The sequence below is a fragment of the Desmodus rotundus genome, chromosome 1 (genome assembly GCF_022682495.2).
Source record: "Desmodus rotundus isolate HL8 chromosome 1, HLdesRot8A.1, whole genome shotgun sequence".
Classification (NCBI taxonomy): Eukaryota; Metazoa; Chordata; class Mammalia; order Chiroptera; family Phyllostomidae; genus Desmodus; species Desmodus rotundus.
Window position 1 is genome coordinate 109,801,181 of NC_071387.1, and position 26,493 is coordinate 109,827,673.

General features: G+C 40.0%; 1 protein-coding gene across 6 annotated transcripts in view; it reads left to right on the plus strand.

The window, feature by feature from the left end:
• The window catches only part of MRTFB (myocardin related transcription factor B), a 293,387-nt gene that overhangs the window by 108,305 nt on the left and 158,589 nt on the right, over window positions 1-26,493 (plus strand). The window contains exon 3 of one of the 6 annotated variants that reach the window (XM_053929333.1): window positions 19,247-19,277. The exons of the other annotated variants lie outside the window; for them this stretch is intronic. The gene's annotated coding sequence lies outside the window, so the exon portion shown is untranslated. The remainder of the gene's footprint in view (window positions 1-19,246; window positions 19,278-26,493) is intronic. 6 annotated transcript variants of the gene reach the window in all.

The window sequence follows — 26,493 nt, forward strand, 5'->3', positions numbered from 1 at the left end:
TTGCACACCCCCTCCCACCCACATTCCCCCCCTTTAGTTCATGTCCATGGGTCGTACATATCAGTTCTTTGGCTTCTACATTTCCTATACTATTCTTACCCTCCCCCTGTCTATTTTCCACCTACCATTTATGCCACTTATTCTCTGTGCCTTTTCCCCCTCTCTCCCCCTCCCACTCCCCTGTTGATAACCCTCCATGTGACCTCTATTTCTGTGGTTCTGTTCCTGTTCTAGTTGTTTGCTTAGTTTGCGTTTGTTTTTGTTTTAGGTGTGGTTGTTAATAACTGTGAGTTTGCTGTCATTTTACTGTTCATGTTTTTTATCTTCCTTTTCTTAGATAAGTCCCTTTAACATTTCATATAATAAAGGCTTTGGTGATGATGAACTCCTTGAACTTGACCTTATCTGAGAAGCACTTTATCTGCCCTTCCATTCTAAATGATAGCCTTGCTGGATAGAGCAATCTTGGATATAGGTCATTGCCTTTCATGACATGGAATACTTCTTTCCAGCCCCTTCTTGCCTGTAAGGTCTCTTTTGAGAAATCAGCTGACAGTCTTATGGGAACTCCTTTGTGGGTAACTGTGTCCTTTTCTCTTGCTGCTTCTAAGATTCTCTCTTTATCTTTCATCTTGAGTAGTGTAATTATGATGTGCTTTGGTGTGTGCTTCCTTGGGTCCAGCTTCTTTGGGACTCTTTGAGCTTCCTGGACTTCCTAGAAGTCTGTTTCCTTTGCCAGATTGGGGAAATTCTCCTTCATTATTTGTTCAAATAAGTTTTCAATTTGTTGCTCTTCCTCTTCTCCTTCTGGTGCCCCTATAATTCGGATGTTGGAACATTTATAGATGTCCTGGAGGTTCCTAAGCCTCTCCTCATTTTTTTGAATTCTTGTTTCTTCATTCTTTTCTGGTTGGATGTTTCTTTCTTCCTTCTGGTCCACACCGTTGATTTGAGTTCCAGTTTCCTTCCCATTACTATTGGTTCCCTATACATTTTCCTTTATTTCACTTAGCATAGCCTTCATTTTTCCATGTTATTTGTGACCAAATTCAACCAATTCTGTGAGCTTCTTGATTACCAGTGTTTTGAACCGTGCATCTGATAGGTTGGCTGTCTCTTAGTTGCTTAGTTGAATTATTTCTGGAGCTTTGAAGTGTTCTTTCATTTGGGCCTTTTTTTTTGTTGTCTTGGAGTGCCTGTTATGTAAAGGGGCGGAGCCTTAGGTGTTCACCAGGGTGGTGTAACCCACATGGCTGCACTGTGACCCTGTATGTGGGGGAGGGGTCTGAGAGAGAACAATGGCGCTTGCTCTGCTCTCTGCCAGGTTTCAGTCACTTCCCCCACTACCACAAGCCAATTGGACCCTTCTGATGCTGATTCCAGGGTGGGTGAGTTTGTGTGTGTTCTAGGATCCCCTACCTCCAACAGACTCTCCTGTGAGGCTGGGAGTTTCTCCCACTGCTGCCTCAACCCCCACAGGTGTTATCAGTTGGTCTGAGGCTTTATTTCCCCACTCTGGAGCCCTAGGTTGCATGGTCTGTTTTGCTTCCCAGTTGTTCCTCCCTGTTTATCCCCATGTGAAGGTGGGACCCCACTCCACAATCTGCCTTGCCCCGAATCCTCTCTGCTGGGCTGCCCATGTACGCCCCTCCTGCTGGTCTAGATGAATGTTTCTTCTTTAACTCCTTGGTTGTCAGACTTCCATTCAGTTCTATCTTCTGTCAGTTCTTGTTGTTTTTTGTTTAAATTGTTGTTGTCCTTCTTTTGGTTGTGCGAGGAGGCACAGTGTGTCTACCTACGCCTCCATCTTGGCCGGAAGTGGGGTTTTTTGGTGAATATTATAAATAATAATAATTATTTTCAGGAGTAAATTTGAGAAAGACAGGTTTTTTAAATGGAAATTTTGAGAGACTCAGTAAATTTAAGATGAAATCTTTTCTTTTGGGATTTAATTAACTCAAAGACTTAGGCACCCCAGTCCTTTTTCACTGGGTCGCTTTCTCAGTTAGGATGTGTGATCACCATCTATGTTTTGTTGGCTTCCATGCTGAAGAAATTATACCGGAGTGTAGTTAGCCTTCCCTCAAGCTGAGTTATACTTACATTTCTACTTTGTTGTCCTTATGAGAACTTGGGCCTGTCTAGGTTCCACCAGTGCTTTTTGTTGGTCTGATAGTTAGTTGTGGAGGGAGTGAGTGGAAGGAAGGAGACCATCTATTTCCTCCTTCTTTTTTTTTTAAAAGAAAGATATGAACAAATGCCCAGAAATTGAAATTTGGTATCATAGAAATTAGCAAACTTTCAGAAAGTAAGCAGCCGATTTAAGAATGAAAAAATGAGCCCATTTTTTTCTTTCCTTCAAGTTAAAATTACTGAACTGGAAGAGGTCTGAAGACATTGTCTTATAGCACCCCTTTTGCCTAATTTAGGCCATGTTTTAAAGTAGCCCAGAGAGGTCTCTTGTATTCTGTTTCTTACAGAATGGTCCATGACATTTTTCATAAAAGGTCAGTGATCAGAAAGGAGTGACGTTTACTTTAAAAATCTTTTTGTCTGTCAGTGTCTGAAATACAGCTATGACTGGATTAGGTATATTGTTCTCTTAAAGACATTTTGGATTTGTGAACAAATAAGATGCTCTACTTTTATTAATGAAAATTATAGCTATGTTTCAAAAAGTAAGTTTTGGTATATTGTTAGTGACAAAGTTAGATAGAATGTTCTTAAAAAGGGAGGAAGTTACAGAAAGTTAAATGCTGTCATTCTGTCTCTTCATACTAAGAACAAAAGCATATGATTGTGAAGTATTTCAGTGGGTTGAACCCTAAGTTTTAGCTTGCCTTCCTCAGTGTTATAAGAAGCACTTTGTCTAGTTGCTATGGAAACAAATTTAAATTATTGAGTTGAAAGTTATAATGTAGTTCTTGATACATTTCTGCTGTGACAGATAGATGTAGCAAACTAAAAATCTTAATGCTACTCCTACGACTATTTCGAGAAAAAAAATATTTGACCTTGTACTTGTATGGTAGGTACTGTGTTAGATAGCCACGTACACATGAAAAGACTAGGTTCTCAATTCTAGGAGCTCTGATTCTCATGGGCAAATAATAGACACATGGATTAGAGCAGGACTGTTGGTCCAATGCAAGTGTGTGCGAGGTGCAGTGGGAGGTGATACAGAAGGAATGCTCGAGGCAGCTTTAAGGACGTGTGGATTTTGCCTGATAGAGATGGGATGATGTTCCTACAAAGGAAACTGCATGGGTAGAGGCTAAGAGGTGAAGGTATTTTCAAGCAGTTATTTTACATCACTATACATCTGCTTAGCCATAATGTTAGGAAATATTTGGGTGATCTCAAATTTTTATTTTTATTTTTTATTTTATTATTTTTAAATATTTTATTTATTTAGTTTTTAGAGAGAGGGGAAGGGAAGGAGAAAGAGAGGGAGAGAAACATCAATGTGTAGTTACCCCTCATGTGCCCCCAAATAGGGACCTGGCCTCAACCCAGGCATGTACCCTGACTGGGAATCAAATCCATGACCCTTTGGTTCACAGGCCCACGCTCAAGCCACTGAGCTATACCAGCCAGGGCTGATCTCAAATTTTTTAATTCATAACCTTGTTGAATGTAGACACTGGAATCACCCTGCCACCTGCTCCACTTGACAGAGTAACTAGGAGGTATTTAATCTCTCCAGACCTCATAAAGATTTAATGAGAGGCTATGAAGGGCATAAGTCAAAGTTTGACAATAAACTCTAGATAAATGTGAATTGTTTTTTTAACAGCATCAGTATTACCATTGTTCATTCTAGCTTGCTGACAGTTTTGAATGCTTTTGTAACAGTTAGGTTATTATGTAAAACATTTTCAGTCTTGCTGGATTACAAAATTTATTTGCAGTACCCCATTGAATACCTACCTATATGTGCTCAACATTGGGCTAGGACTCAGCGCGGAGAAGTATATGTAGCTCCTATCTTTAGACAACTTCCAACGTAGTTGAGAATGAAAATGGGCAATAAAGTGTACACTGAACTGTGCTATATGGCTATCTGTGTAATTGTTCAGCATTTTAATTAAAGTAGTATAGTTGCTTGTGTGGTCCAGTTGCTGTTTTCAAAGGAGCCTAAGCATAGGTTACCAGAGAGAGGACAGAGGATAGAGATAGCAGTTAGGCCTAACCGAAGGAGTTGAAGACGTAGAAAAAAATAAACAGGAAAACCTTTTTGTGTGATGGGCCTGCCCAGTATGAGGGAAGAAGCAGTTGCCCCTGTGGTGTGATTCCAGGGCTTCCACCTGGAATCTCCCATTCAAACCTAGATAATTGGAATTCCTTCATTTTGCAGGGCCACTAAGGTCAACCACATATCTTTTTCCTTTTAGAATGAACAGGTTTATTATATTCTTTCCTGAGAGTGGTTTTTTATCAAATATAAGGAAAGAACACTAGTTATAGAGTAGGGGTTGGGCACAGTTAGGGGGTGTGTGAACATACTAGAAGACAGGCTTTATTTTTCTCTCTAACAACTCTCCAAAAAAAAGTTCAAGAACAAATACTAGATGATTGCCTTGTGTCAATTTATTCTAAAAACTAGAGATAGATAGAAAGATGAAAAGATGAACTCCTCTACTTCAATGACTTTAAAATCTTACGGATAAATGAAAAGATAAACATAAATGGTAGTGCATGGTGGGTTGGCAGTGCTGGACATGAGGTGCAGAAGGGTCAGTATTAGTACAGGTACAAGGTCTGCCAGGGACAGGTGACAGCAAGAGCTGTTGGGAACTCCAGAGGACACACTTTGTTATTGTCTTCTCTGAGTGTCTGATTTCAAGTAGGAACAGGAAGCACGCAGTTCTCATTCTAGACATCAGCCACCTACCATTGCTTCTCCTCTGGGTAGACTTTTACTTCACAGGGTCCAGCTCATCACAGTGCACTGCGGTGCTTCCAGGGTTGGGCCTTACAGTGGGTGGAGCTGCTGTCCACCTGGCTTTGGCCTCGTAGGCCAGGGCCATATGCTTCCCTGAGCCCTGGATTTGCAACAGCTGCTGGTCCCGATGCTGGATGCTGTGCAGGGGTAGGACTGGGGCGGGTTAAAGAACACCCAGGAGACTATAGCTTCCATAGCTGTAGTTTCCTGTCTGTATTGCTCTTTCCTAAATAGTCTAAGAGATTGGAGTTTTCTGATAAACTTGAATCTTGAATATTTGAATAAGATGAATATTTGAATATTTGAATAAGATTTGTAAGGAGGGTGAGTTGAATTTCATCATAAGCTTTATTTCATTTAATGACCCTTGATAGAAAATTTCTAAATGCACAGTAGTGACATACAGAATTACACATGGGGAGAACTTAGAAGCTGCTGGACAGCATAATCACCTTGCTGGCCATACACACATTAGCTGTTGAAATCCATTATGTGAGAGATGGCCGTGGGAGCAGCCTGCGGGGTCACCTGGTGACTTCATAGAAGTTTGAGAGGACATTGAAGGCCTGTACTCTGAGGAGGTTACTTCTCTCTCCCCTGGAATTGACATTCTGCATGTATTTTATTTTTATTTTTAAGGAGAATAGTCAATTACCTCTGGCTCAGTTAGAGAAGCTGCATTTAATAATAAACTTGGTGTGTTTGTGTTTTAATCCAAATAGTTTCATAACAACAATAGCAGCAACCACACAAACAGAGAAAAACCTTTCCTTCATCATCTCTACCAAATACAGTAGCTAGATATCAGGGACTTTTAAAGCCAAGAGTGTTAATGTCTGTCATTTACTGGAAGAAAGTGTGAATTTATGATAATCCGAAAACTGCATATTCTACTTTAAACTTTGTACCATATTTCTATTTTATTAATCTCTTTTTCTGTTCTTGGTTTGACTTTATCAAAATTATTGGAAGAAATTGTTTGCTTTTCAAAGGTCTTGAAGCTTAACTGTCTAAAGGCTTAAATATTTCTTCATTGCTTCTTAGAAATTCCTATAAAAGTGCAATATTATTTTCATACAGGAAGCTGAAAAACCAGGCTGTTCTAAAGGAAGCTGTTGTGTAGTTCCTTCCTTTCGGAACTTTTAGCTGAATGCTTTTCCTCACTCCAAGTTCAAGGGCTTAGTTTACGTGCCGGAAAGTAAATTGAACAGCACCTGCCACTTAGTCATAAAAGAGAGTATCTTAAAGCTGCTAAGCAAACAAATGTACTCAGTTTGTGCTTTTGAGATGCTCAAAGCATGGATTAAAAAGTAACTTTCAAAATGAGTAGTATGAAGAAATAAAGTTAGAAGAAAGCATAAATGAAGGGGTCACATTGGCTGCCTGAATTGTGTACATTTAATTGCAATACTGTCATCACTGCGGGCATTGGTACTTAGAAAATTTGTCCTTGAAAACACAGAATTGTCAATATTTTCCCAAAGAAGGACTTGGCATAATTTATAGTTTTTCTTTCTTTAAAAAAAAATTTGGCATTACAACTCATGAGAAAAACAAAAGGAGAAAACATAAATAGTACTAAATTCTTCTGTTATAAAATTAGTATTATCTATTGACTTCATTCAGGCAGTTCTTTAGAAGTTCAAATAGTACAGGACAGTCCACTGTAAATGTCTTATAATATGGATTGCTTGGTCAAGTTCATGGTAGCTTGATAAAGTCCTTGATACTGACAGGTAATGAGATAGCCAAGTTGTCTGTATTTACTTAGTGTAATGACCATGCTTGGTTTCCATAAAACATTGGAAGCAATATTCGTGTTAATTTATGTTAAGGCTCAAAGTTCACTAGGAAATTACCTAGAAACTCCTATTTTACTAATGAATGTTGTCTGGAAAAATATGTAGAAGCCCTGCTAGAAATATAATAGACTACTTTTGTTATCAGCAGAGCTTTGTGAACTGACATGATGAAGAATACCAAACACAAATTCCAGTTTTTGCCTGGGAATCATACACATGGCTCAAGATTTCCATCATAGATGGAACAAACAGCATCGTAAACTCTGTTACTGAGGCGGAATAGGAGGGGAAGAAGGAAACAATAAGGATCAATATAGTTTGCCCTTTAATCTCAAAATCATTTTAATGATTCTTAGAGTCAGGTGTGTGTCTTATTTACTTTATTGCCATGAGACTTACTAGAAATTTTAAAACAGTGCCTGGAGACATAGTACAGTCTGAGCTGGGCTCCCCATGAAAGAACAAGCAAGGCTTGTCTTCAGAAAGGTCCTGGGGTACAGTCAATCCAGCAGCTTTGAAGTTCTGATGGTTGAGAGTTAACTGTCCTGGACCGGGTATGTGCAAACGCCAAAGTCAGGTGGCTAGTTCCCTAGAACCTGAAGAAAGTGGTTTTTATCAGTGGAAGTGTGGCACTGGAGGGCCTCAGTGGACAAATAGAAAACTTAGAATGGGTTCTACAGGAGGCAGCATAGTTTCAGGGAGGTAGCTCTAAAGGCAGATAGGAAACAGTGTTGTAGTCCCAGCTCTCAGCAACTTGCTTTGTGACTTTGGACAAATCATTTCTTTGGTTCTCTGCTTCCTCATTTATAAAGTGAGCATACTGAATCACATGATCTCAGAGGTCCTGGCTCCTTCCACCCTCCAAGCCCTATGGCTCTAGGAACTGGTAAAGCCACATTGGTAAAATGTAACACTGTGCCTTCCATCTTGTAGCAATTACATCACCCCTCTACATTGAAATTGATCCATAATTTGCTGTTAGTCACCAGGTTGTGCCCATTTCTCTCTGGGAAATATCTTTGTTTTAAATATATTTATTGATTATGCTATTACAGTTGTCCCATTTCCCCCCCCCCACTCCACTCCATCCTGCCCACCCCCTCCCTCCCACATTCCCCCACTGTAGTTCATGTCCATGGGTCATACTTATAAGTTCTTTGGTTTCTACATTTCCTACACTATTTTTACCCTCCCCCTGTCTATTTTCCACCTATCATCTATGCTATTTATTCTCTGTACCTTTCCCCCCCTCTCCCCCTCCCACTCCCTGAATGACAACCCTCATGTTCTAGTTGTTTGCCTAGTTTGCTCTTGTTTTTGTTTTAGGTGTGGTCGTTAATAACTGTGAGTTTGCTGTCATTTTTACTGTTCCTATTTTTGATCTTCTTTTTCTTAGGTAACTCCCTTTAACATTTCATATAATAAGAGCTTGGTGATGATGAACTTCTTTAACTTGACCTTATCTGAGAAGCACTTTATCTTCCCTTCCATTCTAAATGATAGCTTTGCTGGATACAGTAATCTTGGATGTAGGTCCTTGCGTTTAATCTTGGGTAATGTAATTATGATGTGCCTTGGCGTGTTCCTCCTTGGGTCCAGCTTCTTTGGGACTCTCTGAGCTTCCTGGACTTCCCGGAAGTCTATTTCCTTTGCCAGATTAGGGAAGTTCTCCTTCATTATTTGTTCAAATAAGTTTTCAATTTTTTGTTCTTCCTCTTCTCCTTCTGGCACCCCTATAATTCGGATGTTGGAACATTTATAGATGTCCTGGAGGTTCCTAAGCCTCTCCTCATTTTTTTGAATTCTTGTTTCTTCATTCTTTTCTGGTTGGATGTTTCTTTCTTCCTTCTGGTCCACACCATTGATTTGAGTCCCAGTTTCCTTCTCATCACTATTGGTTCCCTGTACATTTTCCTTTGTTTCTCTTAGCATAGGCTTCATTTTTTCATCTGGTTTTCGAACAGATTCAACCAATTCTGTGAGCATCTTGATAACCAGTGTTTTGAACCGTGCATCTGATAGGTTGGCTATCTCTTCCTCGCTTAGTTGTATTTTTTCTGGAGCTTTGAAGTGTTCTGTCATTTGGGTCATTTTTTTTTTTTTCTTTTTGTCTTGGCGCGTCTGTTACTTAAAGGGGTGGAGCCTTAGGTGTTCCCCGGGGCGGGGTAATGCTGGTCGCTGCGCTGTGATGCTGTACGTGGGGGAGGGGCCGAGAGGGAGCAATGGTGCCCACTTCACTCTCGTCCGGATCTCAATCTTTCACTCTGATACCCACAATCAAACTGGGCCCCTCTGGTGCTGGTTCCCGAGTGGGTGGGCCTGTGCACACTCTAGGCCCCTGTGGGTCTCTCCAAGGACCTCTCCTGTGAGGCTGGGAGTTTCTCCCACTGCTGCCTCAACCTCCACGGGTGTTTTCAATCAGAGGTTTGAGGCTTTATTTCCCCGAGCTGGAGCCCTGGGTTGCGCGGTCTGCCTCGTTCCCCGCAGTTCGTCCGGTTTATCTACGCGAATGTGGGGCCACAGGGTCTGCTAGTGCTCGGACTGCCTGCGCCGTTCGTCCCACACTCTGCCAGTCTCTGTCCCACCATGGCCATATGAGTCCTCTCCCCCCGGTGCCCGTCTCCGCCCCTCTTACTGGTCTGGATGAATGTTTATTTTTATTTCCTTGGTGTCGGACCCCCTTGCTGTTCAGTTCTCTGTCAGTTCTGGTTGTGCGAGGAGGCGCAGTGTGTCTACCTACGCCGCCATCTTCTCTCGGGAAATATCTTTAGTGTTTTCTTTTTTCGTTTCCACTACCTGCACATTTGGCAGGTTCTCATTATACTTGTCTGGATGACTACCTCACCCTTTTGCCTTCCACTTCTTAGCCCCCAACCCCCATCTTGTTCTTGTTCTTTTCCCTTCCCATCCCATCCTGTGCTCTGAGTCTCATCTCCCTTAAATATTGCTTTTATCATGAGCATTTTCTTGTTCAGCAGTCATCAGCCTACACTGTGTGGCTTTTAAGATCCTCTGAAATCTTGTCCCATCTTATCCATCTAACCTTATTTTCTATCACCATCCAACATACCCTGTTATGCAATGATACCAGTTTTATCACTGTTTTTATAAGCATTCCTATTCTTTCCTACTCATACAACTTGTTCCTACTCATACAATTTTGTGGCTTTCATCTAGAATATTTTTTCTTCATAAACTTAACAAATTCAAAATTCAAGAAATGTAGGATAACTGAATAAAGCTCTGTGGTTTAGAGGATGAGAATGGTAGAGAGAGGGTGGGGGTAGTCATAGAATAAGGGAAGAACATTTGGGATCCAGGAGGGAGGGACAAGTAAATGTTAACCTGCGGGGATTTTGAGTCACAGAGAAAGGACATTTTAAAGACGCTCACTCACATCAAATGGGCTTTGCCCTCCATAAGATAGAAGCCAAGTTAATCTATTCAGAGTGATAGGAGGAGGACATTTCTAAGAACCTGAAGAAAGTAGAAAGTTCCCACTTGCTAAATACGCTCAGTTTCAATATCACTTTCTCATAGAGATCTTTCTAGATTCTTTCCTTCCTATGACATTGGGTCTGTGTGCTGTATATTGTCAACATTATGCTTTCCTATCATAAGTTTTTATACCTCATTGTAATATATGCTTCATGTCCATGTTCCTCTGTGAAATTCATAACCTCTGAGGCACCATGGCTGTCTCCTGAATCACTGTGTCCTCAGCATCGAGAATAACCAGGGCCTCGCACACAGAAACCTCCTCACCGATGTGTGTCGAAGGACAGAATGAATGGGAGACAGTCCTGGGCCCTTCCTCTGGGCCACTGCCGTGCGGCCAGTGACCACCTGACACAGTATGTGCAGTACTTAAGTACCGAAAGTGCCAAGTCTCCTCTACCAAGAAAGCTAAGTCCTTGGTGTGTTTGCGGCTGTGCTGACTCTTCCTTCTGTGTGGAAATCCAGGAGCAGGAATTATGAAATAAATTACTGTGAAGTAAGTTTTTTATTTCTTTCTCCAAATCTCATACTGTGAGTCTGCTAGGACCACATGCCAAATTTCTAGGTTTTCCTAAAAATGGAACTGCCTTTTGACCCGGCAATTCTACTGCTGGGATTATACCCTAAGAATCCTGAGACACAAATTCAGAAGAATCTATGCACCCCTATGTTCATAACAGCACAATTTACAATAGCTAAGTACTGGAAACAGCCTGAATGCCCATCAGTAAATGAGTGGATCAAAAAACTGTGGTGCATTTACACAATGGAATTCTATGCAGCAGAAAGAAAGAAGAAACTCCTACCCTTCATGACAGCATGGATGGATCTGGAGAGCATTATGTTACGTGAAATAAGCCAGGAGGCGAAAGACAAATGCCATACGATCTCACCTATAAGTAGAACCTAATCAACAAAACAAACAAGCGAGCAAAATAGAATCAGAGACATGAAATAAAGAACAAACTGACAGTGACCAATGGGGAGAGGGGAGGGGATAATGGGGGAAAGAAGGGGAAGGGTCAAGTCAGGGAACATGTGTGGAGGACCCATGGACAGGGACAATGCAGGGGAGGATTGAGTGTAACGGCAGTGGGTGGGTCAGGGAAGAGTAATGGGGGAAAAAGGGGAACAAAAGTAATTGAACAACAGTACAAAAATTAAAAAAATATTTCTAAGGGTTCAAGGCAAAAGCTCTACAGAATGAATCATAATGTGTGTATTTATGGTATCTGGAAATTTCATACTGTTGTTAATAAGGATAGTGGGCCTTGGAATGGGTTTTAACTAAAGATGAATGAAGGATTTACTGAGAAGCATTGAGAATCCAGTTGAAATGAATTAAGATAAGTTTGTGATGGACTCATCAGTTTTCTGAATTTGTTCAGCTGTGCTTGGCTTTAGGGATCTGAATGGGGAAACCCAGAGTTGAGTAGGTATTGTCGGAGTGGTTTTATGTCCCTTCTGTCACCCCCTGCACAGTTCTAGACTGGAAAAAGAGATGAGCGAGGGCAGGAGAGGGCTGGTGAAGTTACCAGAGGCAGGTGCTGCCGCCTCAGGGAGGTACCACGCCCATTCATTCTCCCACTCTACTTTCTCAATCCTCTGACACTTCTTTCCTTTTCACACTCATTTGATGGCCTTGCTCCCATTCACTGAGAATGTAGAAGCAACCAGAAGAGAATGTCCTCAAGCTTCTGCCAAACCTTCCCATCAGCTTCTGCCAAACCCACCCACCCATATAGACCTGTATCCTGCACTGAGCTTTCCCTCCCCTTCCTACAGGTGAGTGTTCAGTGCTCCTGTCCCCCCTTACCCACTCAAGAGCACTGTTCTATTGATAGTTGGCATCCTTCTGCCCCATGAGTTTTCCCTATTCAGGGGCACGTGTGGAGTAGGGGTGGATTGGAAGTTAATCGGCAGTGAGGGTCTGCAAGCAGGCACAAAGAAGCAGTGGAGTTTAAGTGACTGACCATGAAGTAAAAGAGTGGAGAGACCATATCAAGGAACAAGGGACAGTAAAAAGGTGACAGGATTGGTGGCATGGAGTCCTCAGAAGGTTAATGGATTGATGGATCCAGAATTTGAAAGAATGTGAGCTGTAAGTCTAGGGGGTGGTAGTCAGAGACTTACTGCAGGATATTGCGGTAATAGAGGCGTATTCTTGGTTTGGTGAGTGATCATCGGGGTGATTGGGTGAAGGCTTGTTGACTAAAAGCCACAAGTGGTGACAGAGTTTGGTGATAGTGACATTAAAAATAGGTGATGGAGTCTGATGATACGAGGTTCAAAGGTGAGGGACTTTAGGGAGGCGAGAGAGTGGTTTGGAAACAATGGTGATGAGCACAATGATACCCCCCCCCCCCCTTTCAAGCTCAGGAGCATGAGGGCCGTGGGAGGAAAGAGACCACCACCACTTGAAAGGGCCACGGAGGAAGCAAGGTGAGAGCCAGGTTTTCCTCCCTCTGTTCTTTCCTCCCCCATCAACTGTTCTGACTCAGCAGCTGGAGTGATCATTTTACAGTAGAAGCCCAGTTGTCTTATTTCCATCTTGCTCAGAGTATTCTTCATAGCTTGATCTCTCACCTCCTTCAGGGTTAGGGTTGTTGAGGTGTCTCCTTCTCGGGGCATTTCTAGTCACCCTCTTTGAAATGATGCTCCTCTTGCCACATGCTAACTCCTCCCTTCCCCACCTTTCCATCTCTCAGCATATGGTACTATTTGACAGTATACATTTTATTTATTTGCTTCTTTGTATTACATCAGAGCAGAGATTTCTTCAGGGTTATTAAATCATTTTTAAATAATGCTCCCCCCACTCCTGCATCTAGAAGAGAACTTGTTGAAAGGCAGATATTTAATATTAGTTGAATGTGGGCTGACTGGCTGGATGGATAGATGAAGGGAGGATGAACCAACAGGCACAAGAGGCACAAGGTGAAGGAAACGATGTATTCACAGGAAGGCGCTTCAGAATTCAAGTTTTAGGATGGGTCTAGGATATGATTGTTATTGTGGGAATTTGAAGAGAATGGAAAGGTTCCGGTTGTTGAGGAAGTTCAATTACTGAGACACTGGGTAAGTAGAAGGAATTCCAACTCCTCTAGTGTGGTTGCAGGAGTATACACAGAGAGAAAAGCTGCAAATCAGGCCCTGCCCGTCTGTAATTGAGGGCTAAGTAACAGTTGTGAAGTGTTGCCTACCTTACATCAAGTTTGATTCCCACTCTCCCCTCTCCCCCTCCACCTCTCCTCCCCAGTTCTCCCTCGTGCATTTAGTTAATTGAGAGCTCTTGTAGTTTAGTAGGTGTCTTGATTTTTTTTTTTCCAGGATAAAAGGTATTAGACAAATAGAACTAAAATGTGCTGACACTGGTTTTTAAAAGTCTGTTATTCTGGTGTGGGGTAACAAGTATCCAGCAATTAAAATAGCTGCTGTGGAGAGCTAGTTCCTGCTGATCTTCAGGGGTAGAGTACTAGCATTTGCTTTTCAAGTTGTCATAGGTTCAGAATAGAGAGTATGATTTATACTGATATATTTGTGGTTGGAAACTTTTAATGTTGCCAAAATCTTCCCAATTGACATCTGAATATCTCAATTATGTATCTGGTCAATTTATTATTTTAAAACACACTGCCAGACCATAGTGCTTTACAATGTTGGCCATATATTGCGGATGACCTAATTTATTATTCACACTCATTGTAAGTGTTCTAAGTGTTTCAATATACAACTATTCATTTTATCCTTTTGAAGTGCATTTTAGGAGTACTTTATTACATAGAAGGGTTGTTTTCCCCTAGCCCAAATAAGCACAAAATAAATGTTTAAGTGTTTTAAACCCCAGTTCCCAGATTTTTTTTACTTTTTGGTGCAAAGTACCTTCCAGAATATCAAGAAGTATAATCCAGTTTCCAGTAGGATTTCTTCCAGGTAATAGCTCCTCTCCAGGCCACACTTGAAGCTGCATTCTACCATGTTTCTGGTGGCTCTGAGCTTCACTGACTTCTACCTCCCACCCTCAGCCTTTTTTCAACCATTATTTCTTCCTAATCTCTGCTTTTCTTCTGTTTTCTGCTTTGCTTCAGTTCAGTTTCTTTCTCTCTTTCTAATCCTTTCAGAGCAATAATTTCTAATTATCCTTTAAGTCTCAGTTTCAATATCACTTTCTCAGAGAGATCTTTCTAGATTCTCTAGATCTCTCTAGATCTTCCTAGTCTGCTAGGACCACATGCCAAATGTATAGATTTTCAAGGCAAATTCCATACCGTGAGTCATATGGTATGTGCGGTGTGTGTGTGTGCATGCATGTATGTACACACGTGCGTGCGTGTGCCCTCACACACCCATGTATCCGGAAGTTTCACACTGTTGTTAGTAAGAGCAGTGATTTAGAAAAATAGTCTGAACACATAATCATTCAGAAACCCACTTTGTCCAATTTAATGTAGTTTGACAAAGTTTATTCAGTACCTTGTACAGGTCTTCAATCCTATATCTTAACCATTTGGGCCCAGCTGCATTTTGGAATACAGGCTTTTTTGAAATTTAAAAGGTTGATATGCTACCCAGTGAGGTCTGGGGTGGCACCCCATAATCAAACATTAATATTTCTGTGTTGAAATATTCTCATTAAATAGGGTAAATAGCCTCAAGTCAGTTCAGGTTCTGGTTTGGTGCCTTACGATTCTAGTTGAGGTTTAGGTTTAGGAGTTTGGGGTCTTTGGAGTTACTAGGCAGAGAACCATGATGGGTACATGTCTTGGTATAATGCTGATTATGTCTGAGCATCTCTCAAATGCCTCCCCTCCATCCTCGAACCACCATAGGTCAAGCCCCAGTTTTGTCACCTGGATTGCAGGAGTCTCCTCTGCTCAGTTTCTTAGCAATCCATCCTCCAGAGTGAATGTCCTAAAACAAATTTTGGTTATACCACTCCTCCGTGTAAATCCTCTCAGTGGCTTTTATTGCCCTAAAGATCAAGGCCACATTTCTTAACCCATCATACAAGCTCATTATGACCTGGGTCATTTGCTTGTCAGTTCTTCCGTAGCTACTCCCCAGTTTTCCACTGTATAAACATGTCTTTCACTCCATAGTCCTAGTTGCCTTCCTTCTCTCTGGAATAGCCCCTTTATCCTGCCCCCATCCTTACAGCCCTTTCTAACTCATCTGTTGTTCGGGCTTTGAGTTAGATATCATTTCTAAAGAAGCTTTCCCACCCCAGTTCTAGACTAGATGCTACACCTTTGTATTTGGTTGACGCCTTACACTCCTGCTGTATTATGATATAATTATGTCACTAATTCTCTAGAATAGGTTTCTCAACCTAGGCACTATGGATGTTCTTGTATGCTCATCTAATGACCCGGTGTTTAATACTCTCCTCTGACACTTGACCTGCTTGCCTCTTGTCCTTGACCTCTTTTGCCCTGCTTTGGCAGTCAACTCTAGACATGTTTCTAAGCAACCTACACTAGGTGTCTCTCCCTTGGCGTTATTGACATTTGGGGCCAGAACAACTTTCTTGTGGGGCTGTCATTGTAAGCCTCATTGTTGATGTTTAGCAACATCCCTGAACTCTACCCACTGGATGCTAGTAGCATACCCTCCCCCCCAGTCACAACCAAAAATGCTTGCAGACATTGGCAAATATTCCCTGTGGACACAGTCACCCCTAGTTGAGATCCACTAGTCTAAAAGGAAAGTTCTTTGAGGCAGAGGCTATGCTTGTGTGGGTCTTCATATCCCCAGCTTGGCACATGTAGGTCCCCTTAAATGTATTTAATTAAGCTGTTGAATAAGGTGGGGATGAGTGTACTGGACAAGGAAGGGGATGGATGCATGGACAGATGAAGAGAGAGGTAAATTAGCTTTCTCTTGAGGTGGGGGATGAGAGACTATATATAGCAAATGCTTTTTGAGGGTTGAACTGCCACACACAGTGGGCTCAGATTCTGTTCTGTCTCTTTAAATGGCTGTTTCTTCTGCCTCTGGGGCCATCTCCCAAAGACTGCTTTGGTGCCATAGAGCTGCAGGCACAAAGTCTCCTGATTGCTCAGATACTGCCTTAGAATCAACTAGGAAGCATTTGTTAAGCGCTATGTAAGTAATAGGTGCTCCGGCCCAGTCACAAAGACAGATGTGGGTTTTGTCCCTCTGTCCAGAGGCCCTTCCACCCTTCCCTTCCTGGCATGTTTCTATGTCTCCTATCCAATCTGTAGATTATATTAGGCCTTTCTGTTGTATTGTTCCATAGCAGCTATTCTTTCCCTTCATAGCATTCTTTACAATTTTAATTATATAGTTTTTCTATCTTTATTTAATGTTTCTATTCATGGAGACTAAACTCTGTGGAGGAAGTGAAATGTGTGTTTTGTTCACTTATGTTTCTCTTGCTGCTGGTACAGTAATTGGCACCTTGAGGCATTTAATACATAATTTGTATAAAAATGAGAATGCATGTGTGGTTGCCTCTCGCGTGCTTCCTCCTGGGGACCTGGCCTGCAATCCAGGCATGCGCCCACACTGGGAATCGAACCAATGACCCTTTTGTTTTCAGGCCCGTGCTCAGTTCACTGTGCTACACCAGCCAGGGCTGAGAATGTATGTGGTATGCCCTCCAAGAGTCCATGTTTGAGTAAAGGAGACAGTGTGTACTTCACTGCCACGTTCTCCACCAAAGGAGTAAGAGAGTACAGTGTTGAATTTTGGAGTAAACTGGGAGAATAAATTAGGCTAGAAGTATCTGGGTTGACTTTATGAAAGAAAAAATTAGAAAATATAGAAGACTAGAAAGAGAAAAATTAGAACTATCCATAGCCAAAGACTCAATATCATTTTGGTAAATTTCAGCCTCTGCTTCTTTTCATCCTTTAAAACACAAGTTGCTCATACTTTGAAATATTTTGCGAGTACAGCATAGTTAAATTTTAAGTTTTTCTTTGCTGTACAGTAAAAACTTAAAATGGTATAAGATAAAACATTGCACACACAGTCAGTGCTCCCTGTGCTCCCCTCTCAGATGCTGTTTCCCCTTTTTCCTTCTGCGGAAGAACCATCATCTGAAGTGTGCCATTCCCTTACACGGTTTCCTACTCCCATTATACGCATATGTATTTATAAGCAACGTGCTTAGCGTGTGGATCCCAAACTTTGTACAGTATGGTATCATATTGCGTGTGTATTTCTGCAACTTGTTTTATTTAACATTCTATATGAAATATATTCATGTAGATATATGTGGCAGTAATTCCTTCATTTTTGCTACATGGTATTTTAGGATTATATTACAGTTTGTTTATTTTGTCAGTGGAAGTTTTGGGTACTTCCATGCTTTCCTATTAAACAGTGTTGCTATGAACGTGTGGTACATTATGTTCTTCTGCATATTTAATAGCATCTCTAGGGTTTGTACCTACAGATAGAACTGCTTATACATAGGGTATGCACATCCTTGATTTCTAGATGTTGCCAGATCATCCTCCGGAGTAGTTGTACAAATTTCAGTGCCTCGCATCTCTGTCTGACGGTTTCTATTGCTCCATATCCTTGCCAGGCCTTGGTATTGTCAGACTTTCAAATTTTTTGCTAATTTGAAATAGTGTATTTTCTTGATTTATGGTGTGTTGAGCATCATTTCTTGTGTTTATCTGGCTCTTTCAGTTTCCTCTTTTGTGAGGTTTTGTTGCTCTTTTGTATGTTTTTCTATTAGATTGCTTTCCCTCCTGTGTATCTTGAGTTCTTTAGATATTCTGAGTATCTTTTGTTGATATCTTAAACTTCAACTATGTTCTCCCAATGGCTTATCTTACCACTTTGTTTATTGTGTGCTTTGTTGTGTTCAAGTTTTACATTTTAATCAAGTCATACTTTTTAGTCTGCTTGTTTATGGTTGGAGCTTTTGGCATCATGTTTATAAATCTTACTCTGAGTACTTTGGGGTTATAAAGAGATTCTACCAGAGAGAAAAGGCATACAACTGTAATTGAATAACAATAAAATTTTTTTAATTAAAAAAAGGAGAGATTCTACCATATTTTTTTCCTAAAAGTTTGTTTTGCTCTCCAGCGTAAGTCTAACCCATATGGAATGTTTTTCTGTTTGTGGGTATGAGATAGGGACTAATTTTCCTTGTGAATAAACTAGTTGCACAAGCCAGCCTGTCTGATGCAAAGTGCCCCTTTTTCCCCACTAATTCATAAAGCCACTTAGTCTTGCATTCAGTCAGATTGCTAAGTATGCACGGGTTCTGCTCCATTGGTCTATACTATATTCTTGTGTCTAGATTTATATATTAGGTAAAGCCCTGTGGTGAGAACTTCGGTTCTGGTGATAGTTCTGGCGATAGAATAGTGAGTGGCTGCATTACGAGAATAGGTGGATATTGTATTGTGAAGGGTTTTGAGCAAAACTTCGAGGACACAGTTTAGATCTGCCTATAGGGCCCAGTGGGTCATTGAATGCTGGTGGGGACAGCAGTGGGGACTGGAATTCTCATTTTTCAGCAGCAACCAATGGTTTTTTCAAAGGGGACTAGGAGTCTCAAAATGTTACTTGCACATGTCCCACAAACTTGAACATATGCTTTATGTTTGTTTTTTTTTCTGGAGACCTTTCCGTTAACTTTTCCTTAAAATGTTACCTTCTTAAAACTTCACCAGGCGCTTCAGACTTGTATGACCTGAGAAAGCCTTTAAAAATTGGTTATTATGAACCTTCGTTGTTTTGGTATTACAGCCTTCATTTGAAAGCTGGTTCTTAGCATTGTCATTTTTTTTAGTTAATGTGGCACTTTTTTTTTTTGTTAAACTTCAGGTTTCCTTTTTTTTCTTCTCTACTTTGTACTGAATTCAGTCATAAAATTAATGCTATTTTTAAATACTATTATTCTTTTGAAGAAAAGGTTCAATTTAAAATGTTTGTCTAAACTACAGGGGTTTTCTATCAACTGTGCTTGCTTCTACGAAGAATGAGTAACATGACCTTTTTTTGATTTTAGAGAACAAGAGCGATGTCACGATGCTCCAAATGTATGTTGTCTTCCTTATTTTGGTGGCATTTGAACTCTTATTAAGTAGAAGTGAGTTAGTAAGAATCAAATAACAGAAAATTGGCAATATACAGGTCATAAAGCCCTTATGAAACAAACCTCTGGCGCTTCTGTGATGTCTCAAAAGGAACTGTTAGGAGAGATACATAATGGAGGGATAGGGGTTAAAAAAACCCTATTTTTTCAAATTGGAAATGGCTTTACTCTCTTTGCAGACTAGATAAGTACAAAAAGTTTACACAATATCAAAGGGTATAGAATAGCCCTACGCAGCAGAACTTTGCACAGTGGTGGAAAGTTCTATTCTGTGTGGCCAATACAGTAGCCAGTAACCACACGTGGCTCTTGAGCACTTGAAACATGATTCATTCAATTGCAGAATGGAACTTTAAATTTTATTTAATTTTAATTAATTTTGACCTAAACAGACACACATGGCTGGTGGCTGTTGTATAAGACGCTCAGAGCAATAGCCATTTTGGAGTGTGCACTTCGTGACTGTCCCTGTGTGTCTGTTGGTCTCTCCCTGCCCCCTGCCTTTTCTTCTGTCTCTTGACCTCTCTGTTTTCTTCTCACCTTCTCTCTATTTCTTTGGTTTCCAGCGTGCTTTGCACGTCCTCTCCCTGCCAGCTCTTGTCTGCCAGCCTACCTGCTGCTTTCCTTACCTGTCTCATTCTTTCTCTTGCTTTCTCTGTGTATGTGTTATATATACACATAATCCATTCTATTCAGTAGTCAGTTTTTTCTGCTTAATTATATGTCACGAACATTTTCCTTTTTCGGCACTTGCAGATCTTTCTGGATTTTTTTTTAATTATAGCATTATTTTAGTGGCATGAATGTACCAATACTTATTTAACCTGATGGGCAATAGGTTTTTTTCAGTTTTTTTCCTTCATAAATACAGGGGTGGACAAAAGGAGGTTTACATTTGTGAGTACATGAAACACAGAATTTCTTCTTGTATAATTATTAATTATTTTATTATTTTCCATACAAACAACTGCTGTATATTTTTAACTACTGCAGTTTTTTTCTATTATACTTTATCCTGTGTGTTCTTTGAGTACTTTGCTGTTGTGCATGGGGCTGGGTTGTTCAAAACTGTGAAATCTGCCTTTTGTTTGGTACTTTGACACCTGTTGGAATTCCCTTAGCATTTCAAATAAAGACCCCTCTAGAGTCACTTGTCTACAGCCTGCAGGACCATATTAAGGTTGCAGATCTTTTAACAGTGCACTGTGCTAAGGAGAAAGGAACTAGAATGCTATATTGACACGAGTAACTGTCCATTGCTGTCTATCTCAGGTCAGCCAGTTGCAACTGCTTCTACCTTTCTTCAGGCCATCTTGGTGAGGGTGTATGTAAAGGCAGCAGCTGATGCGCCGTCTGTCCAATCCCTCCACCTTTGCTTCATGGTCAGAATTCCACTGGGGAAGAGCACTTGGAGCTCCAGGTGTCTCTTGGATTTGAAAGGAAATCTCAATTTCTACCCAAGGTTAATTGAAATACTGGTCTGGCAGAGAGAATGGTCATGTCAGCCAAATGAAGAAGCTTGGAGGGGAAGCCTCAGAAAAGTTGAGGGTAGCCGTGGGGATGGGTGAGGGTCAGCACAATCCCTCTCTTGGCTAACACTTCAGTTCTGTGCAGTTGGCATTTTTTTTTTTCCCATTAGCTCCCAGAATTTTCTAAAACTATTCTGTTGCCACACATAAAAACCCTAAAGTCTTTCTAAAATAACTTATTTAATGAAATTCTGGGTAATAGTTGCTTTTTTTATTTTGGCAAATGGGCTTTCACGCACTAAATCTGTTTTGAAGGTTTATAATATGCTGAGGTCATTTCCAAGTGACGTTCCAAGTGATGATTAAAGATTTTTAATGTTTATCTGAAAAATATTTTCTTTCTGGACAATGATGTATTTATAGGAAATAATTAACATAATGCCACTTGAAAAACAAAGGGCTTGCGGAACACAGAAATCCGAGCCTCCTTTCCCTTCATTACTTTAGTCATTTCCAGTACAGAAATTGTAATTACTTTCAAGAACTAAATTCAAAATCCTGAATGTTTCTGGGTACTTTAAGAAAAAGCTAAAGAAATAACAATGTTATAAGGAATAAAAAGTATATGGAGAACATTGATTGTACTAAAAAAATCTTTGGGAAATTCTTGTAACCTGCTGATATTAATTTGCGTACTTAGTTTTAAGAGGTGAGTGTAGGAACAGTACTCTTTCTTTAAAAATCATAGTTGTTTTTTTTTTTCTTTCAGAAAACTTAAGATAATACATACAACCATGTTATATTGCCAAATACCTAGAAATCCAAAGCTGTTAAATCTTAAATGTTGGAGAAAATATACAAAAATATCGATACTGATTTCACCCTCTGTTACTTTTAGAGCTAGCCTGCATTATGCCTGTGTTAGGGAATTTTTTAAACCCTATGATCATTTATTCATCAGAATAATTTTGTATGTGTGTCAGAGTGGTTGGTAGGAATAAATTTTTTATTTGGAAGTTTGACATATAATTAGAAAGTCAAAAGAAGCTAGAAATAAGGTTTAGCATGAGGGGTTTTTTTTTCCTTCAAAAGTTAGGTAATAATTGCAATACTTTTTATGTTATTTCACATAATGGGGAACCAGGAATGTAGTTGACAAAATAATAACACTAATTGCTAACATTTATTGACTACTTACTATGTGCCCAAAACTCTTCTGTGTACCTCACATCTAATATTTCTTCAATTCTCCCTTTAATCCTGGGAAGTAAGTACCATTGTCACCCCATTTTTAAATAAAGATTCTGTGACTTTGAAAGTTTAAGTAGCTTGACCACCAACTAGAAAATTTTGGAGCTGGAATTTGAACCTAAGCAGGCCAAAAAAACAGAGGAGAAAGGTTTCTGGCACAGGCCTTATGTGACAAGGTCTCTCATGAAATGCGGGCTGAATATTACGGCATTTTGGTGACTGCATCAGCCAGGAAACAGGCATAGCTGAAAGTGAAGCCAATGAGCAATTACTGGATGCCTTCTTAGTGCCAGGCATGGTTCTCAGCACTGGATATATATTGTCTCATTTAATTTGCACCCTGCAATGGAAATACTATTTATACCTATTTTACAAAGACGCTTAGGGAGGTTAAATGACTTCCCCTTAGTTGAGCTGCTTGCAACTTTTGAAGTTAGGATAGTGCAGAGTAACGGATTAACATCGGTAGGAAAGATTTTTTTATTTATTCCAAAGATTTGCTGAGTTCTGTTTAGTTCAGTATTTTAAGCATTGAATAAGATGAATATACAAAATGCAAATTTCAAATGACACAAAGCTGAGTGATAGTATATATATTGGAGGATGGAACAATATTCAAGGAGACCTTCATGATTTGTTTCATTTTTACACATAGTTAATACTGTACATTCATTTGTTCAAAGATGGTAATAAAACAATACTAAAACTCACTCTCACCTCTGCCAGCAACCACTCCATCACATCACCCCAGTCACACACAGTTCAGAACTGCTCCACTGTTTTCCTGTGTATTCATTCATAATTTCACTTTAGCAAAAAGTGAATAGATTTCTATTCTTTTTTCTTTTTCTAATGCACTGTTTTAGTAGCAGTAAATCAGATATCTTTTCATATTGTTACCTGGAGAACTTCCTCATTCTTTCTTATAACTGTGTAGTATTGTATTATAGATATATAATAATTGAAACTACCTCCTATTTTTTCAAATTTTATTTATTTTATTTTTCAGTTACAGTTGACATACAATATTATAGGCCAGTATCATCGGCCAGGAAACAAGCAGGTGTAAAACATAGTGATTACACATTTTTATAAATACTAAGTGATCACCCCAATACATCTGGTACCCATCTGACACCATACATTACATTGCTATATTACTGAATATATTCCGTAATATATACTGTATTTTATATCCCTGTGACTGTTTTTATAACCGGTAACTTGTACTTCTTCATCCCTTCACCTATTTCACCTGTCCCCCTAACTCCCCTTCTGTCTGACACCCATCAGTCTCTTCCCTATATCTGGGTTTGTTTCTGTTTTGTTTGTTGATTTATTGTTTTTTAGATTCCTCATACGTAAAATAGGGTATTTGTCTTTCTCTGTGTAATTTCACTTAGCATAACCCTCTAGGCCCCTCCATGTTGTCACAAATGACAGGATTTCATTTGTTTTTATGGATAATATTCCATTGTATATATATATGTATCACATCCTGTTAATTCATCTATTGATGGACACTTAAGGTGCTTTCATCTCTCGCCTATTTTAAGTAATGCGGCAGTGATCATAGGGGTGCATGTATGTTGTTGAATTAGTGTTTTGGATTTCTTTGGGTGAATACCCAAAGTGGGATTGCTGGGCGACATGGTAGTTATTTTTAATTTTTTAAAGGCACCTTTATACTGGTTCATAGTGGCTGTACCAATTTACAGTCCCACCAGTAGTACACAAGGGTTCCCTTTTCTTCACATCTTCACCAACACATGTTGTTTGTTGATTTATTGATGAGAGCCATTCTGACAGGTGTGAGGTGATATCTCATTGTGGTTTTAATTTGTATTTTCCTGATGGTTGCTGATGTTGAGCATCTTTTCATATATCTATCGGCCATCTGTATGTCCTCTTTGGGGAAATGTCTGTTGACACTCTCTGTTCTTCTTTTACTTGGATTGTTTATTTTTTTGGTGTTAAGTTGTATGAGTTCCTTACATTTTGGATATTAACCTCTTACCAAATATATCATGGGCAAATATCTTCTTCCATTCAGTAGATTCTTATTGTTTTGTTGATGGATTCCTTAGCTGTGCAAAACCTTCCTAGTTTGATGTAGTCCCATTTGTTTATGATTTTTTGTTTGTTCGTTTCCATGCCCAAGGAGACATGAAAAAAAAAATACTACTAAGAGCAATGTCAGAGTTTTCTGCCTGTGTTTACTTCTAGGAGTTCTGTGATTTTGAGTCTTTAATCCATTTTGAGTTTATTGTGTATAGTGTAAGAAAAGTAGTCTAATTTTAAGGGTTTTTTTTGTCTATTACTGTTGAGTTCCCCATCACCATTTATTGAAGAGATTATCTTTACCCCATTGTATATTCTTACAATATTCCTTTGTCATAGATTAATTGACCATATAGGGATGGGTTTATTTCTGGGTTTTCTATTCTGTTCCATTGATCTATGTGTCTGTTTTTTTATGCACCATGCTGTTTTGATGATTATAGCCTTATAGTATAGTTTGATACCAGGTAGCATGGTACCTCCAACTTTGATCTTGTTTCATAAGATTGCTTTGGCTAGTTAGGGTCCTTTGTGGTTCCATATAAATTTTAGGATTATTTGTTCTAGTTCTGTGGAAAATGCCTTTGGCATTTGGATAGAGATTGCACTGAATCTCTAAATCATTTTGAATAGTTTGGATATTTTTAATAATGTTAATTCTCTTTATGAGCACAGTATAGCCTTTCATTTATTTGTATCTTTAATAACTTTCTTCAGTGTCTTACATTTTTCTTTTTTTTAATATATTTATTGATTATGCTTTTACAGTTGTCCCATTCCCCCCCTTCACTCCACTCCATCCTGCACACCCCCTCCCTCCCACATTTCCCCCCTATAGTTCATGTCCATGGGTCATATGTATAAGTTCTTTGGCTTCTACATTTCCTACACTATTCTTACCCTCCCCCTGTCTATTTTCTACCTACCATTTATGCCACTAATTCTCTGTACCTTCCCCCCCCACTCCCCTGTTGATAACCCTCCATGTGATCTCCATTTCTGTGGTTCTGTTCCTGTTCTTAGTTGTTTGCTTAGTTTGTATTTGTTTTTAAACAGTTTTAGGTGTGGTTGTTAATAACTGTGAGTTTGCTGTCATTTTTACTGTTCATATTTTTTATCTTCTTTTTCTTAGATAAATCCCTTCAACATTTCATATAATAAGGGTTTGGTGATGATGAACTCCTTGAACTTGACCTTATCTAAGAAGCACTTTACCTGCCCTTCCATGCTAAATGATAGCTTTGCTGGATACAGTAATCTTGGATGTAGGTCCTTGCATTTCAGGACTTGGAATACTTCTTTCCAGCCCCTTCTTGCCTTTAAGGTCTCTTTTGAGAAATCAGCTGGCAGTCTTATGGGAACTCCTTTGTAGGTAACTTTCACCTTTTCTCTTGCTGCTTCTAAGATTCTCTCCTTTTATTTAATCTTGGCTAATGTAATTATGATGTGCCTTGGTGTGTTCCTCCTTGGGTCCAGCTTCTTTGGGACTCTCTGAGCTTCCTGGACTTCCTGGAAATCTATTTCCTTCGCCAGATTAGGGAAGTTCTCCTTCATTATTTGTTCAAATAAGTTTTCAATTTTTTGTTCTTCCTCTTCTCCTTCTGGCACCCCTATAATTCGGATGTTGGAACGTTTCAAGATGTCCTCGAGGTTCCTAAGCCTCTCCTCATTTTTCCGAATTCTTGTTTCTTCATTCTTTTCTGGTTGGATGTTTCTTTCTTCCTTCTGGTCCACACCATTGATTTGAGTTCCAGTTTCCTTCCCATTACTTTTGGTTCCCTATACATTTTCCTTTATTTCACTTAGCATAGCCTTCATTTTTCCATGTTATTTGTGACCAAATTCAACCAATTCTGTGAGCTTCCTGATTACCAGTGTTTTGAACCGTGCATCTGATAGGTTGGCTGTCTCTTAGACGCTTAGTTGAATTATTTCTGGAGCTTTGAAGTGTTCTTTCATTTGGGCCTTTTTTTTGTTGTCTTGGAGTGCCTGTTATGTAAAGGGGCGGAGCCTTAGGTGTTCACCAGGTGGGGGTAATGCTTGTGGCTGCACTGTGATGCTGTATGTGAGGGAAGGGTCGGATAGGGAGCAGTGGTGCTTGCTCCACTCTCTGCCAGTTTTCAGTCACTCCCTCTCTGCTACCCACAATCAAACTGGGCCCTTCCGGTGCTGATTCCTGAGTGGGTGGGTTTGTGTACATTCTAGGCCCCCGTGGGTCTCTCCAACGAACTCTCCTGTGAGGCTGGCAGATTCTCCCGCTTCTGCCTCAAGCCCCACAGGTGATTTCAATCAGTGGTTTGAGGCTTTATTTCCTCATGCAGGAACTCTGGGTCCACCAGCTGCTGCCTCGCTGGCCACCTGCAGCTTTGCCTGCCCCAC